The sequence below is a fragment of the Diabrotica virgifera genome, chromosome 8 (assembly GCF_917563875.1).
Source record: "Diabrotica virgifera virgifera chromosome 8, PGI_DIABVI_V3a".
Lineage (NCBI taxonomy): Eukaryota > Metazoa > Arthropoda > Insecta > Coleoptera > Chrysomelidae > Diabrotica > Diabrotica virgifera.
In genome coordinates, this window is record NC_065450.1 from 6,240,009 (window position 1) to 6,254,057 (window position 14,049).

Here is a 14,049-nt window from a genome sequence, read left to right on the forward strand (position 1 = left end):
ACCAGGAAATCTTCCTATGTCCCACATTTCTCGTTTACGAGATTTTTCCTTGGATTATGAGTCTTAGCAGAGAGTACTTTTCTCCTCTCATTATGTGGCCTAGATAATCCAGTTTTTTGTTTGTATGGTTTTTATGACTTCGCATTCCTTCTCCATCTTCAGCAAAACATCTTGATTTGTTACTCTTTCTGTCCATGGTATTTTCCACATTCTCCTGTAACACCACATCTCGAATGCCTCAGTGTTTTTGATGTTTATCTTTTTCAGTGTCCAAGCTTCCATGCCATACAGCAGAATGGAGAAAACATAGCACCTTAACATTCTTGTTCTTAAGTTTATATTTATGTCCCGGCTGCATAGGAACTTCCTCATTTTGACAAACGATTGTCTCGCTATCTCTATTCGCCTCTTGATTTCTCTTGTCTGGTCATTAGTATCACTGAAGCAAACCCCTAAATATTTGTAGGACGTAACTCTTTCGTAGACGTAACTTAATTTTTAATTACAGGGGAGCAAATTTTTTCGGTATTTTAGATTATTTTATTGTGACCCCTAAGCCAGGGTAAAATTCGGTCAAGGCCCTTGAAATTCCCTGTAAATTAGTCTTCTTTTAAAATTCGGTTCATTAATTTAATTGATTTATTAAATCAAAAGCTGGTTACTTATTTCTTAGTTGACCAAATGGTGAAACTTATATGATCTCCGATGTCCATACAGTAATAAAGGTTTGTTCGGAACGTTCTTCCACATTCCGAAGCATTTACGATGTGTTTACGGACATTTTCTATAGATACGCATGATGTTTTTACTTTTAAGGTGCGCCCACAAAAATATAGGGGAGACAAATCTGGTGAACAAAGAGGCCATTCACTGCTTGTTCTCCTCCTATTCCAATGTCATGGAAAATGTTGGTCTAAATATTAACGAACATGTAAAGCATAATGTGGAGGGGCAATGTCCTATTAAAAAGTCAAATGAATTAATTACGTCTTCCAGTAATTTCGCCAGACAAATTGGCAGTTATAAAAATGGTCTCACCATTCGATCACCAAAATTTCCAGCTTATACATTTAATTTTTGCGGTTTTTGTGTACGCATCTTGTGGAAAATCCTGGGGTTTTAGTCAGACCAATAACAGAAATTATGACGACTTACAGACCATTTACGAAAAAGTGCATTCATCGAAAAAAAAAAAATTAAAAAAGCGTAACTGTGAAGTCACTATCCCCATTAAATACCATCACTAAGAGTAAATAGATGGTTTTGCTTGTTTTCGATTCAGAGGGTTGCATAACCGCTGGACAGCTATTTCCACCATTTCAGGCTTCCTCAACAGCGCTAGCATGCACTCCTCTAGTGTCCTTAGAGGAGTGCATGCTAGCGCTGTTGAGGAAGCCTGAAATGGTGGAAACAGCTGTCCAGCGATTATGCAACCCTCTGAATCGAAAACAAGCAAAACCATCTATTTACTTTTTTATCTTTACTCAGATTTGAGTACTAGAAAGTTCCTCTTCTGTCGTTTTCCTAGACTAATGAAAACGGCGATTCTTATTTTACTTACAGCAGCTCTAAATAGTTGGTTAGAGCTCTGACTAAATCATTCCCATAGATTTCATAACCAGGAGGATCGTCTTCTTCCTGCATCCCTTTACAGTACTTTTTATTTTGCCCTCCATAATCAAACGCAGCAGACTATAACGAGGACCTCTTACTATATGGCCGAAATTTTCAAGCTTTCATCTCTTAATTGTCGGTTGCGCCCAAAATCCCGACAGCCAAAATCCCGACAGCCAAAATCCCGACGGCCAAAAGACCGACACGCCAGAATCCCGACACGCCAGAATCCCGACACGCCAGAATCCCGATAGGCCTAAATCCCGACATGCAACAATCCTCGCATGAGCAAAAATCCCGACCACTACATTTTGAATATTTATTGTTTCCTTTTCAAATACAATACCAAATCATATTATAGAGTATTGAAATTGAAAAATTAATTACTTACTAATAAGTACGGGTACTAATTAATTATTATGTATTTTAAAAGAAAAAATATTAAACACTCCATTTTATAATATAAAAGCTCTACTTACTGAACTGGAAGGTTGTAAGTGACATGTTCATGATAATATCTATTACATATTATGAAAGTAAACTTGAATTCAGGATTTGATTATACATACATTATTGGACTAATTGGCAAAAAAAATAATATAATTCATATACCCATGTCAGAAATTTTATTTAGAAAATTAGTTCATATTAAATGGTAAATACTTTTGTTTAATAAAAACAGATGGCCATAAACAAAAAACCAGAAATAAATGTAATTATTTGTTAAAAAGGAACTTATCAAACCTGTCGGGATTCTGGCTTGTCGGGATTTCGGCCTGTCGGGATTCTGGCGTGTCGGGATTTTGGGGTAGACCCCTTAATTGTATGTATAATTTCTTCCCTCTTATTAACCCTACCAAGGACTTAGGACTTCAAAACTTATTGCTAATTTTGTCTGCCCATGATATTCGTAGCTTTTTTCGATAACACCAACGCTAAAAATGGACATGGAATCAAACATAATCATGGAGTTATGCTTATTAGTGCGGATAATAATTATTACCAGCTTTATGTCTATTTTTGGCTGTCGGGATTTTGGCTGTCGGGATTTTGGGGTAGACCCCTTAATTGTATGTATAATTTCTTCCCTCTTATTAACCCTACCAAGGACTTAGGACTTCAAAACTTATTGCTAATTTTGTCTGCCCATGATATTCGTAGCTTTTTTCGATAACACCAACGCTAAAAATGGACATGGAATCAAACATAATCATGGAGTTATGGTTATTAGTGCGGATAATATTTATTACCAGCTTTATGTCTATTTGTGTTACAATTTGAACATGGGTGGCCTTACTAATTGCACAAGAAACTTTTAAGAAGTTTAATTTTTATTGTAAGTATCTATTTTTAATATGGCTATTGGAATTTTTCACGATTTTTTCTGCAGAAGCAAAAGTCTATTTATGGACAACCTGCAGAAGACATTTATACAAAAATATAAGATAGTACTCACTACTAGACCTGGATCCCGCGTACCAAAAAAAGTTGATTAATAGCAAGTTGAAAATTAGTTGATAGCTTAACGGTGTCTGGTCGGACAAACTTTGATGTAAGGGCACACTGGAACAGGGGAAGTTTTAATTGTGGAACAAGTTAAAAATGTAGAACGTCAGACTACGAAAACGTGCCATGTATTTTGTCGGACAGAACTTCCAATTGATTTGTTAACATTTCATTAAACTCTCATGCAAAAATCAGACTGGTGTTTATTACTAACTGGGCATTTTAATAAGTGGAACACGAAGAACATATCAAATGACAGGAAACGTGTTGGTTAATATTAGCAGTCTGATTTTTGCATGAGAGTTTAATGAAAGGGTAACAAAATCAATTGGATGTTCTGTCCGACAAAACACATAGGACATTTTCGTAATCTGGCGTTTTAAATTTTTAAACTGTTTTACAATTAAAAATTCCCCTGTTCCAGTGTTCCCGTACATCAAAGTTTGTCCGTCTAGGCACCGTTAAGCTATTAAAAAATTTTCAGCTTGCTATTAATCAACTTTTTTTGGTACGCGGGATCCAGGCCTATACGGAAATTGTTTTTTTTTATGTACAGACTGGACCATTCCTTACCTGACAAAATTCAGATCGTTCGAAGGAACTCGGAAACGCCAAAAATCTACATCATAAATAATGTTCCGTATTTATCTTTAAAAATTAGAATCTCTGTTTGTACACAAAGGCAACTCATGTATTACAACACTGACATTTTTACCTGTGGTATGTCTACTGTAAAAACTACTGTTAATTTCTAAGAAATCCCGACGTACACCTATAAACCAATCCAAACAAACTGTTAACATTTTTTAAAACTACGGTAAGTAGTCCATGTTGTGAGACGTTCCCGCAAGAAAAATTTTCGGTTTCTTTGCGGATTCCTGTTCAAAAATATCCCCTTTAAACTAATCTAAAGGGTGCCGGACGAAATTTTTGGACAGAAATTATTTAAACAATTGTTTTTAAAGAAATTCAAAATATCACCTTTTTTGCTCCGGAAAATAATTTATACGAGTTATAAGCGATTTAAAATCTGAAAAAGGCGAAAATATACGTTTTGGAGGGTTGAAAACTCACATTTAAATTATTATTTTGAGGTTGCCATGTGCCTAAATCGAAGTGTAAATATTAAGTTTCAAGACGCTGGAAAATATTCGGGGCTAATTATTTCAATCTATCTGTTGTTTTCTAATTGTTTAACTCTAATTGTATAACTCGAAAGCTATCAACTTTTGAGAAACATTACAAAAGACCTTATTTGTTTCAAATGGCCCAAAAAGTCTAAAAAAATATTTTCCGGAGCAAAAAAAGGTAATCTTTTGAATTCGTTTACAAAACATTGTTTATACAATTGCTGCCCAAAAATTTCTCCCGGTACCCTTCTGATTTGTTTAAAGTAGACACCGTTGAACAGAAATCCGTAAAGAAACCGAATCAGAAATTTTTTCATACGTGAACGGCCTCACAACATTAACTAGGTAAGAGTTATAAGCCGAACATTCTATAAAAAATTCATGACTGAAGTCAGAATTCAGGTCATATATGCATACACGGAAAGAGTAGGTGGGTTATTATTTCTTCATCTCAAGCTGAAAACAGTAGTTCAGCTGTCTTTTAATAAATTAAGAGTGTTATAGAATAAGTAGGTATTACTCGCCAGATGTTTACACGACTGAATGCAGATATTATCAACAGAAATTAAATCTGTTTTGCAATGGAAACGCGAGATTATCATTTGATATTATGATTTTTAATGAAATTAGTATTACATTAACGTTTGTTTCAATGGTGTTGCACTATTATTGTTTGACGTTTGTTGCACTATAAATGAACTATCACAGATTATAAAAAATAATATTATACATACAAGGCAGTTCCGCCTGGAATTACTGTAGGGTGGATCAAGTAGCATAACAGCCATTCTTCTGCTCCCAAGCCCGGATAAAGGAAGAGGGTTAAACGGAAGACCAACAACCTGAATTCAAAAAAACAGTCTGTTAATAATGCTGCTTGAAACAGGATGGAATTTCAATAGAGCTATGCATAATCTCTTCCTAAATTTCAGATCCAAAAATCTTAACCAGCTCTTTAAAATATGTGTAAATGGCTCTAGATCCAGAATACGGATAGATAAGAAACAGAATCATTTGAAATAAACAGTGGCCTGAAACAAGGAAACGCGCTCTCCTCTCATTTTTAATATAATCCTGGAGAAAGTATTAAGAACAGCACAAATTAGAGCAGAACTACTGACAGTAAATGGATCAAAATTATTACTAGCATACGCGGATGACATTGATATTGTGAGAAACATAGTCACCAATATTAGAGAGTTTCAATCAATTAGAGGTAGAGTCAAAAAAAGCTAGTCAAGTAAGGGTTAATGAAGAGAAAACCAAATATATGTGCACTAACAGACAAAATAAACGAGATAGAATAAGGCACGATGTAACAATAGATCCACAAATAATATATTATATTAGCTTTGAAAGAGTGGAGAGTTTTAATATCTCGGACCGACAATCAAAGCAGACACGATATCACGGAAAAGATAGAAGGGAGAATTCAGGATACAGGCAACGAACATATTATGTATGTATAGCGTCTACAGCACTATTAAATCTAAAGGTACGTATCCATACAAGGGCGAACCCCGCTCCGTGTAGCAGCTCTAATGGTTACGCTATGAGCTCCACCACGACGTATACAGGGTGTCTGCCTAACTTGGAACCATATGGGAAACTTTTTTAATAGCAATTTTACGAAAAAAAGTAATTCTTTATAAAGTGCTCTGCATAGACTAAAACCTAAGATGCAATCATCAGATATCAAATTTTGTCAACAGTATACGAGGTATATCAAATATGAATTTCGCTCAAGAGCAAACTACCTTTATATTTCAAAATATCAAAAAATTAAAAACCATATTCAAATAGGCAATAACAGCCTTCTACTTGAAAAAAAAATTTCTGAAATTTTCCTAAATTACCGATTCCGATCATTTTTATTTATTAGACATGTAATAACTCTTTTATTAATACTTTTAGGAAAAAAGTTATTCTTCATAAAAATCTGTGCATGGTCTAAACCTCAAGATGCAACCATCAGTTAACCAAGTTTGTTAATTTGACACACCTCGTATAAAATTAACAAACTTGGTTAACTGATGGTTGCATCTTGAGGTTTAGACCATGCACAGATTTTTATGAGGAATAATTTTTTTTCCTAAAACTATTAATGAAAGAGTTATTACATGTCTAATAAATAAAAATGATGTTCGGAATCGGTAATTTAGGAAAATTTCAGAAATTATTGTTTTCAAGTAGAAGGCTGTTATTGCATATTTGAATATGGTTTTTAATTATAAATAACTTTTCATAATAAAATTTTTTGATATTTTGAAATATAAAGGTAGTTTGCTCTTGAGCGAAATTTATATTTTTTGATATACCTCGTATACTGTTCACAAAAATTGATATCTGATGATTGCATCTTAGGTTTTAGACTATGAAGAGCACTTTATAAAGAATGACTTTTTTTGGTAAAATTAATATTAAAAAAGTTTCCCATATGGTTCCAAGTTACGCAGACACCCTGTATACCTCAAACCCGTTGATCGAAGAGGGTGAGCGCCGAGTGGGGTTCGCCGACGTACCCACTATGTGGAGCTGCTACACGAAGCGGGGTTCGCCCTTGTATGGATACGTGACTTAAGAGTCTGACACTAACATAAAAATCAGGATTAGTGCATAGCATATCCTTGAAATCCCATCTCATATAATGATGTTCTGCTTACGAGTTATTATGTTTCGATCCTTGTCCCTACATTTACGCAGCAAAGTTTTAAAAATTTTTAAATTTTCCAGACCGAAGTTCATTTTTATTTACGTATAGATAATTATTACGATAGCATTCATATTTTTGCCTTTCATGACAATATGATAGTTATAAAAACAAATAAAGAGCCATAAAAACTTACTGAGCGGAAAAACCAAGCAGTCGTTATATTTTAGGCGTGAATTTTTATTAAAAAAATTGTGATTTTCATCTTTGTCTATGTCTCTTTATACAAAAGCACATATACCTGAAACACACACTACATAAATAGTATATTACTTTATGAGGCGGAGAAGCATGACTTTTCTTGACGCGCCCGATATTACGCGCCGAACGAAGTGAGGCGCATAATAGAGGGCAAGTCAAGAAAAGTCGCTTCTTTGCCGAATAAAGTATACTATTTTTTCTTCAAACGTAGCAATTTTCAACCATAAATAGTACAATTCATACGCTATTTTTACTCGAAATTAACTGTGACAACTATCAAAGTCGTCTAGATGTTAGAAATTAAAATAATTAAGTCGTCGGTGGGATTTGCGTCTCCCTGGTTACAGTTGTTTGACAGTTGTTTGCAATTATTAAAGACAGCTTATTGTTGTTGCAACCGCAAGCGCAAATTTAGTGCGAAAATGGAAAACCTAAACGAAATTGAGTCCGCGGCTAATGATGCAGTAGCACGTTTGGGGCCCTCCAAGTCCGGAATAAAGTATCGGTTAGCGTACAAGAGTGGTGCGATACAAGAGGAGTACGGCAAGTTACCGAAGACGTTTTACTGGCATATTTTAATATAATGGAAAATGAAAATAAATGGAAATCTTCTACAATGTGGTCACGATACTCTATGATAAAATCCGAGTTAGTTATTAGAAAAAATGTGGATATAAGCAAATTTTTAAAGTTACGTGCCTTTCTGAAAAAGACAAGCGAAAGATATACTGCAAAGAAGTCTAAAGTTTTCACTAAAGACGAGTTTGATAAATTTTTGTTTGAAGCGCCAGATAAGTTGTATTTAGGATTAAAGGTAAAAAAAATTATATTGCAAAGCATGTAGTATACTCTACTAAATTATAAAAATATTTCAGATTGTTTTGTTAATTGGGGTTACCGGCGCCTGTCGATGCGACGAAATGGTAAAAATGAAGACTGTGGACATTTAGGATAAAGAAAATGTAATATTTATCAAAATCCCAGACAGTAAAACACGACAAATTAGATCTTTTACGATAATTTGTCAAAACTACATTAAACTGTATAAAAAGTATGCATCACTGCGGCCTGAAAATTTCACAGAAAACCGATTTTTTATCAAGTACCAAAATGGAAAGTGTTACCGAAGCGTCATGGGAATACATTCGATCAGCGCAGTAGCCCAAAAAGTAGCTAGTTATTTAAATTTAAACGATGCAAGCTCATACACGGGTCACTCTTTACGACGAACTTCAGCAACACTTTTAATTGATGGAGGCGGAAATCTAGAATGCCTCAAACGACATGGGGGCTGGAAATCAAGCACGGTTGCCGAAGGATATATAGAGGATTCAATAAGAAATAAGAACGATAATGCTCAAAAAATTTTAAACCCTCATGATTCGCCAACATCGGGAATGATTGCTGAAAGTTGTGCTCGACCATCAGTATCATCAACAATTACCAATGCGTATCATGAGTCGGGAACATTTTTGCACGGTTTCAATTTTGAAAATGCCTCATTAACTAATTGTACTTTTAATATTACTATAAATAAAAATGATGTTTAATTGTTGTTAATGACATTTGTATTGTTGCTTTGTGACATGTTTCATATTGTTGCCATGACAACATTTTTCCCTCCGCCGTAAAGAAATGGGAAAAAAAACTGCTGCCGGCGGAGACATCAAACTTTGACAGGATCAAGTTAGATAAGTAATGTCATCATTATTTGACGTTTGAAGAAAAAATAATTTTATCTACTCTATGTCATATTATGTATAAGTTTTTAGTTTGTGAAAACTGTCATTATAGATAGCAGTGCGTTAAGGATTTAAAGTGTGTGTGAAGTAACAATGTATTTTATATGGGATTTATTTTTTGCACACTTTCAATGGGTTTTTTGGCACCTTTTCATCTAATCAAATATTCTTAACTTTTGCGTTGTCATGGTGATGACAATATGAGCAATGACTTGCAACAAAATTTTTGACAGTTTTGTGGTTTGAAAGTAGTTAGGATTTTTAAATGTCAAAGTTCTAAAAAGTATAGAATAGAAATGAATTCCAGTGACGAAGAGTTACAGTTTTTTATTTGTTTATAGTAGATAAAATATTGTATGAAACTGTGCGTGAAGTACTTTTTGCGAACTTACGCGATGTATATCACTCGCTCCGTTGTTGCTCGTGCTCTAAAAATCGCGTGCGTTCGCAAAAAGCACACTTCACGAACTGTTTCATAAATAACTAATCTCTTTAGTCTTTAGTAACTTTAGTAGATAATGCCTTTAAGTGAAATAAGTAAAATTGCAATTATTATTATAAAGAAAAATTGGCTAAAGTTTACATTACGGAGAGCCTTGACGTGTAGAGAGATTTGGCACACTTACAAAAAGAAAAATATCGTTAAAACAATTTTTTCTACAATGTAAAAATAGAAAAATCCTTATTTGTTCATTTTGTTTGCGTAGGTAAATATTTAATAAGGTAGGCATCATGTAACTTAACACATCTGAATGAACCCACATTACCGAATTATTTTGGGTACCTTATTTTTAGAAAAAGAGAAAGTTTTATATTATTAGTATAAACACAAATACTACAGCAGAATGAAATATCATTAGCCTGATAATAAGGATTTTTATTTAAAAAGTCAATATCCTCGACTTGTTTTTGTTCTTACCCATTCGTTCTTCTTTCCATCTGACAGTCATATACCTAACATTGCCCTTTCCGTTGCCTTTCTGTTGTGACTATATAGTTTATTTTATTTGCGTTGGTTAGGGTCCAGGTTTAACATCCATATGTCATGATAGGAAGGAGGTACTGGTTGAAAATTGTGCTCGTCAAGTATTGAAGTATTTTGAGGGTCTTTATATAACTGAGTTTCCACTTAACACTTCAATATTTCGTCGGTGATTCTGCAAAACCTCGTATGAGAATTTTTCCTTTCCATCAGAATTTAGTTTTTTGCTTTGTCAGAAACTCCGCCAAAAAACACACATGTCAACGTAATGAACATGTCATTTCGTAACTATGTTAATGTAATTAGGTTTCTTGACATTTTCATTACGCCAACATGTGTACCCCTTAACGGAGGGCTCTGACAGGACAAAGAACCAAATTCTGAAAAAAATTCTCATACGAGGTTTTGCAGCATCACCGACGATTTGTTTTTAAGCAAATTATAATGTGATAAGTTCAATATGAACAATAATAATTACTATAAAATTGTTAAATTTCTTACATTTTCTGGTATATTACCAAAAACTTTGAGTTTACCGGCTTTCTGACTGGTTGATAATACTCTTAAAGGTTTAGATCATCTTGCTGTAAGACCTTAACTTTCGTTTTCTAGCAATTTGCTCCTATGAGTATGTTCTAGAAGTAGAAGATGAACTGACTGACCCAATTGAAGCTGGAAATGGAATAAGACATGGCGATTCCGTGAGTTCTCTAGTGTTCAACCTGATCATGGATGAAATAATAAAAAAATAAAAACAAAAAAGGATACCAAATGGGAGAAAAACAACTTAAAATAATGTGCAGACGATGCATGCAATATTAATCTCTCAAAGTAGAATGATTTACAACGCCTGCTGTACCAATGTTATATAACCGCCAATGTTCATTTTCCCAAACCAGACAAAATGCATGGTTATAACAGCAAATACAATAAGATGTAAATTAGAGCTGGATGGTCAGGTAATAGAACAAGTAATGGGTTTAAATGTCTAACTATCTAGCTACGGAAAGCTCGAAACAGAAGATCAAGCGAATAGAGCAAGAGAAAGGCAGAATTTACAAAACAGCCATCCAACCAGTAATGACATCATACATATAATAACAGGTAGATTAGGCCAGTTCCGAAAATTAGCGTAACACGGAGCAGTTCGGGTCGGTGGTCTATCTATCTCTCTCTACCGGAGCTTAGCTTTCTCTCTCTAGTATATGATGGCCGCCGCCTCTGTGTTTGTGTCGTTCCATTACTCCCACCTTTTAATAGATACGCTCATACTCGCACGACAGTCAAAGATAGCTAGACCACCGTACTTGATATTGGCGTTACACCCCAAGACCCCGATGCATTGAGTGGCATAACACTAGCCTGGTCTATCGTTAATATGTCAAACCGGTAAACAGGTGTATGTTCTCAAAGAAATTGAAAGTGTGTAAAAATTTTTTTTATAATCAGCTAAGTACTTTCAACACATAACGTGCCATCATCAGAGCTTCGTCCTCTTATAAATCCTTCATAGAAGAGCAATTGTCAAAAATCACATGAAAAATCATGGATACTGGGCAAAAGCCACAGATATCGGGTATAAAACCCTTAAAATTAAAAGTTTTTCACATCTAAATTCTCTTTTAGTTTTAAAATTACAACATGGCTGCGTCAAACCATTGTGAGTTCACGTTCATATCGTTAATATGTCTATGCATGTGACACGTTTACAGCAACTTCAGAAGTGGCTTGAGTGGCATATAACTAGCCTGGTCTATTGTTAACATGTCTCTGAATGACATACGCGACAGAAACACGACCTGACAGAGAGGGCGAAAAGAATGCTAGAGACAGCAGAAATAAAAACCTTTCGAAAAATCGATGGCAACACAGAGTTAGAAATACATATATATGACGGAGATGCAAGGTGCAGAACATTAATAACTGAGTAAGGCCAGAAGAATAGAATTTAATTATATAAGCCGAATGACAACAAATACAGTTGAGTCCCCGAGTCTTTACCCGTGCGTCATCATTTAAAGCATACGAAATAAGTCGGAAATTTACTAAACGCACCAGTTAGTGACAGAAAATGGGTATTATTCCGATCACGGGTTATAGTATAAAATTTGACGTTATCAAATAAATAGAATGTTAAATTTAAGTTTTGCTTTAAAATTTTGGTGCATAATTACAGCTACATTTGAAGTAGCTTAATAAATTCTTTTATTATCATTGATTAATAAGTAAATAAACAGTTTAAAAAAAAATTCGATAACATATTTTCTTTTTGTTATTTTATTCACTTTGGCGGAACGTTAAACATAAGCATTCCTTAACTGTGTCAACAATGAGGTTACTTTGTAGGTTGTCAAAATTTATCGTAAAATAACATAAAATTTTCAACTCCAATATAAAATTAGTTGTGAAAAAAACTGTTTGTATACTAAAAAAACTTCAAAATTCGACAAAATAACAGCAAAAAATTTAACAAACTGACAGCCACAAAAGTAAACAAACCAAAACGTCAGAAATTGTACTTAAAATATGTGAAAACATCCCCAATCGTCTTTCTTTGTACCTATCTCTTTTCAATGCACTGAGTTTAGATCGTTAATAAAAATAACATGTGTTTTAACTTAATAACAGGCGGCAGCTGGTTTGTTATTAGTTTCATACGTGGAAGAGAATGATGCTAGATAAAAAGTATGTTTATCTCGCCAGGTATTAGTGACGCACGGGTAAAGACTCGCGGACTCAACTGTACAGTAGTATGGACGGCAAGAGACCGTTTCCTCATTAATAGAACAACGATTAGTGGGAATGAAGGGTAATGAAGCCTTGGAAGGACAATGTGGAGTTCGAATCGGGGGAGAAACTATTAACAACATCAGATATGCAGACGACACCGCGATCATGGCTGAAAATATCGAAGATCTTCAATTCCTTATAGATCGAGTCACTAGGGAATGCTCCAATAACGGACTTAACATAAATGCAACAAAGACAAAGTTACTTGTGGTTAGTAAACAAGACGTCGGCCCTATGCAACTAATTGTCAATGATGAATCAATAACAAAAGTTAACCATTTTAAATACCTAGGATGTTGGATAAACGAGACACTAAATCCGGATGAAGAAATTAAAACTCGTATAGAAATTGCAAGAGGAGCATTTATGAAACTTAGATCTATTATGAGCAACTCTCAGCTGAACTTACAACTAAGAATCAAGTTCCTAAAATGTTATGTGTATCCTGTATTACTATATGGATGTGAAACCTGGATCATGAAGGTTAACATGATGAACAAATTAGAAGCCTTTGAGATGTGGTCGTATCGTAGAATGCTCAGAATATCTTGGGTTCAACGCATTTCAAACAGAGAAGTCTTAAACAGAGTAGGTCAAGGCGAAGGTGACTTAATGAAGATGATAAAAAAGAGAAAACTTGAATATCTGGGGCATATAATGAGAGGTAGCAGATACAGGATGCTGCAGTTAATACTCAATGGAAAGATCGACGGAAAAAGAGGAATTGGTCGAAAGAAATATTCATGGCTCCGAAATCTTCGTCAATGGACTGGCTTATCAGAAGATCAATTGTTACATGCCGCACAAGATCGAAAACGATATCGGCAAATTGTTATGGAAGCTACCCACGCCTAAAAATTTGGGCACGGTACTTAAAGAAGAAGAAGATCAGTGGGAAGATCACAATAAGGATGGAACGACAACTTACAGGAGGCACATTGAAAAAACAAACAGAGTCATGTCTACACAAAAAGAAGAAGAAAAATAATATGTTCTGTATCTGACCCTACGCTTCTCCCAATTTTCAGTCACATTGCCTTTGACGTCTGCCAAAATTGTAGATAAGACATTAGAAAAATTATGGCCTATAAACAGCGAAATCAATGTATTATCACGGCTATTGTTATGTTTATTTTTCTATTCTCATACTATAATATACCAAAATTATAATTTCACTACCTGAAAGAGCTTGAACTTCATTATGATACAGATTTTCATTTCAATACAGATTTTTAACCAATAGAATGGCGCACGCGCAGTGACCAATGGCAAGCCAAATACATACGCTTTGACAGTTCTCAATATGTAAACAAACTGTCAAACTTGTGACGTTCCGCCCCTTATAGAATCGATTATTGATGGGAAGATATTATT

At 34.5% G+C, this 14,049-nt stretch overlaps 1 protein-coding gene across 1 annotated transcript in view; it reads left to right on the plus strand.

Moving 5' to 3' along the window:
• Positions 1-14,049, plus strand: part of LOC114336260 (dual specificity tyrosine-phosphorylation-regulated kinase 2) — a 633,699-nt gene that overhangs the window by 145,225 nt on the left and 474,425 nt on the right. The window lies entirely within an intron of this gene.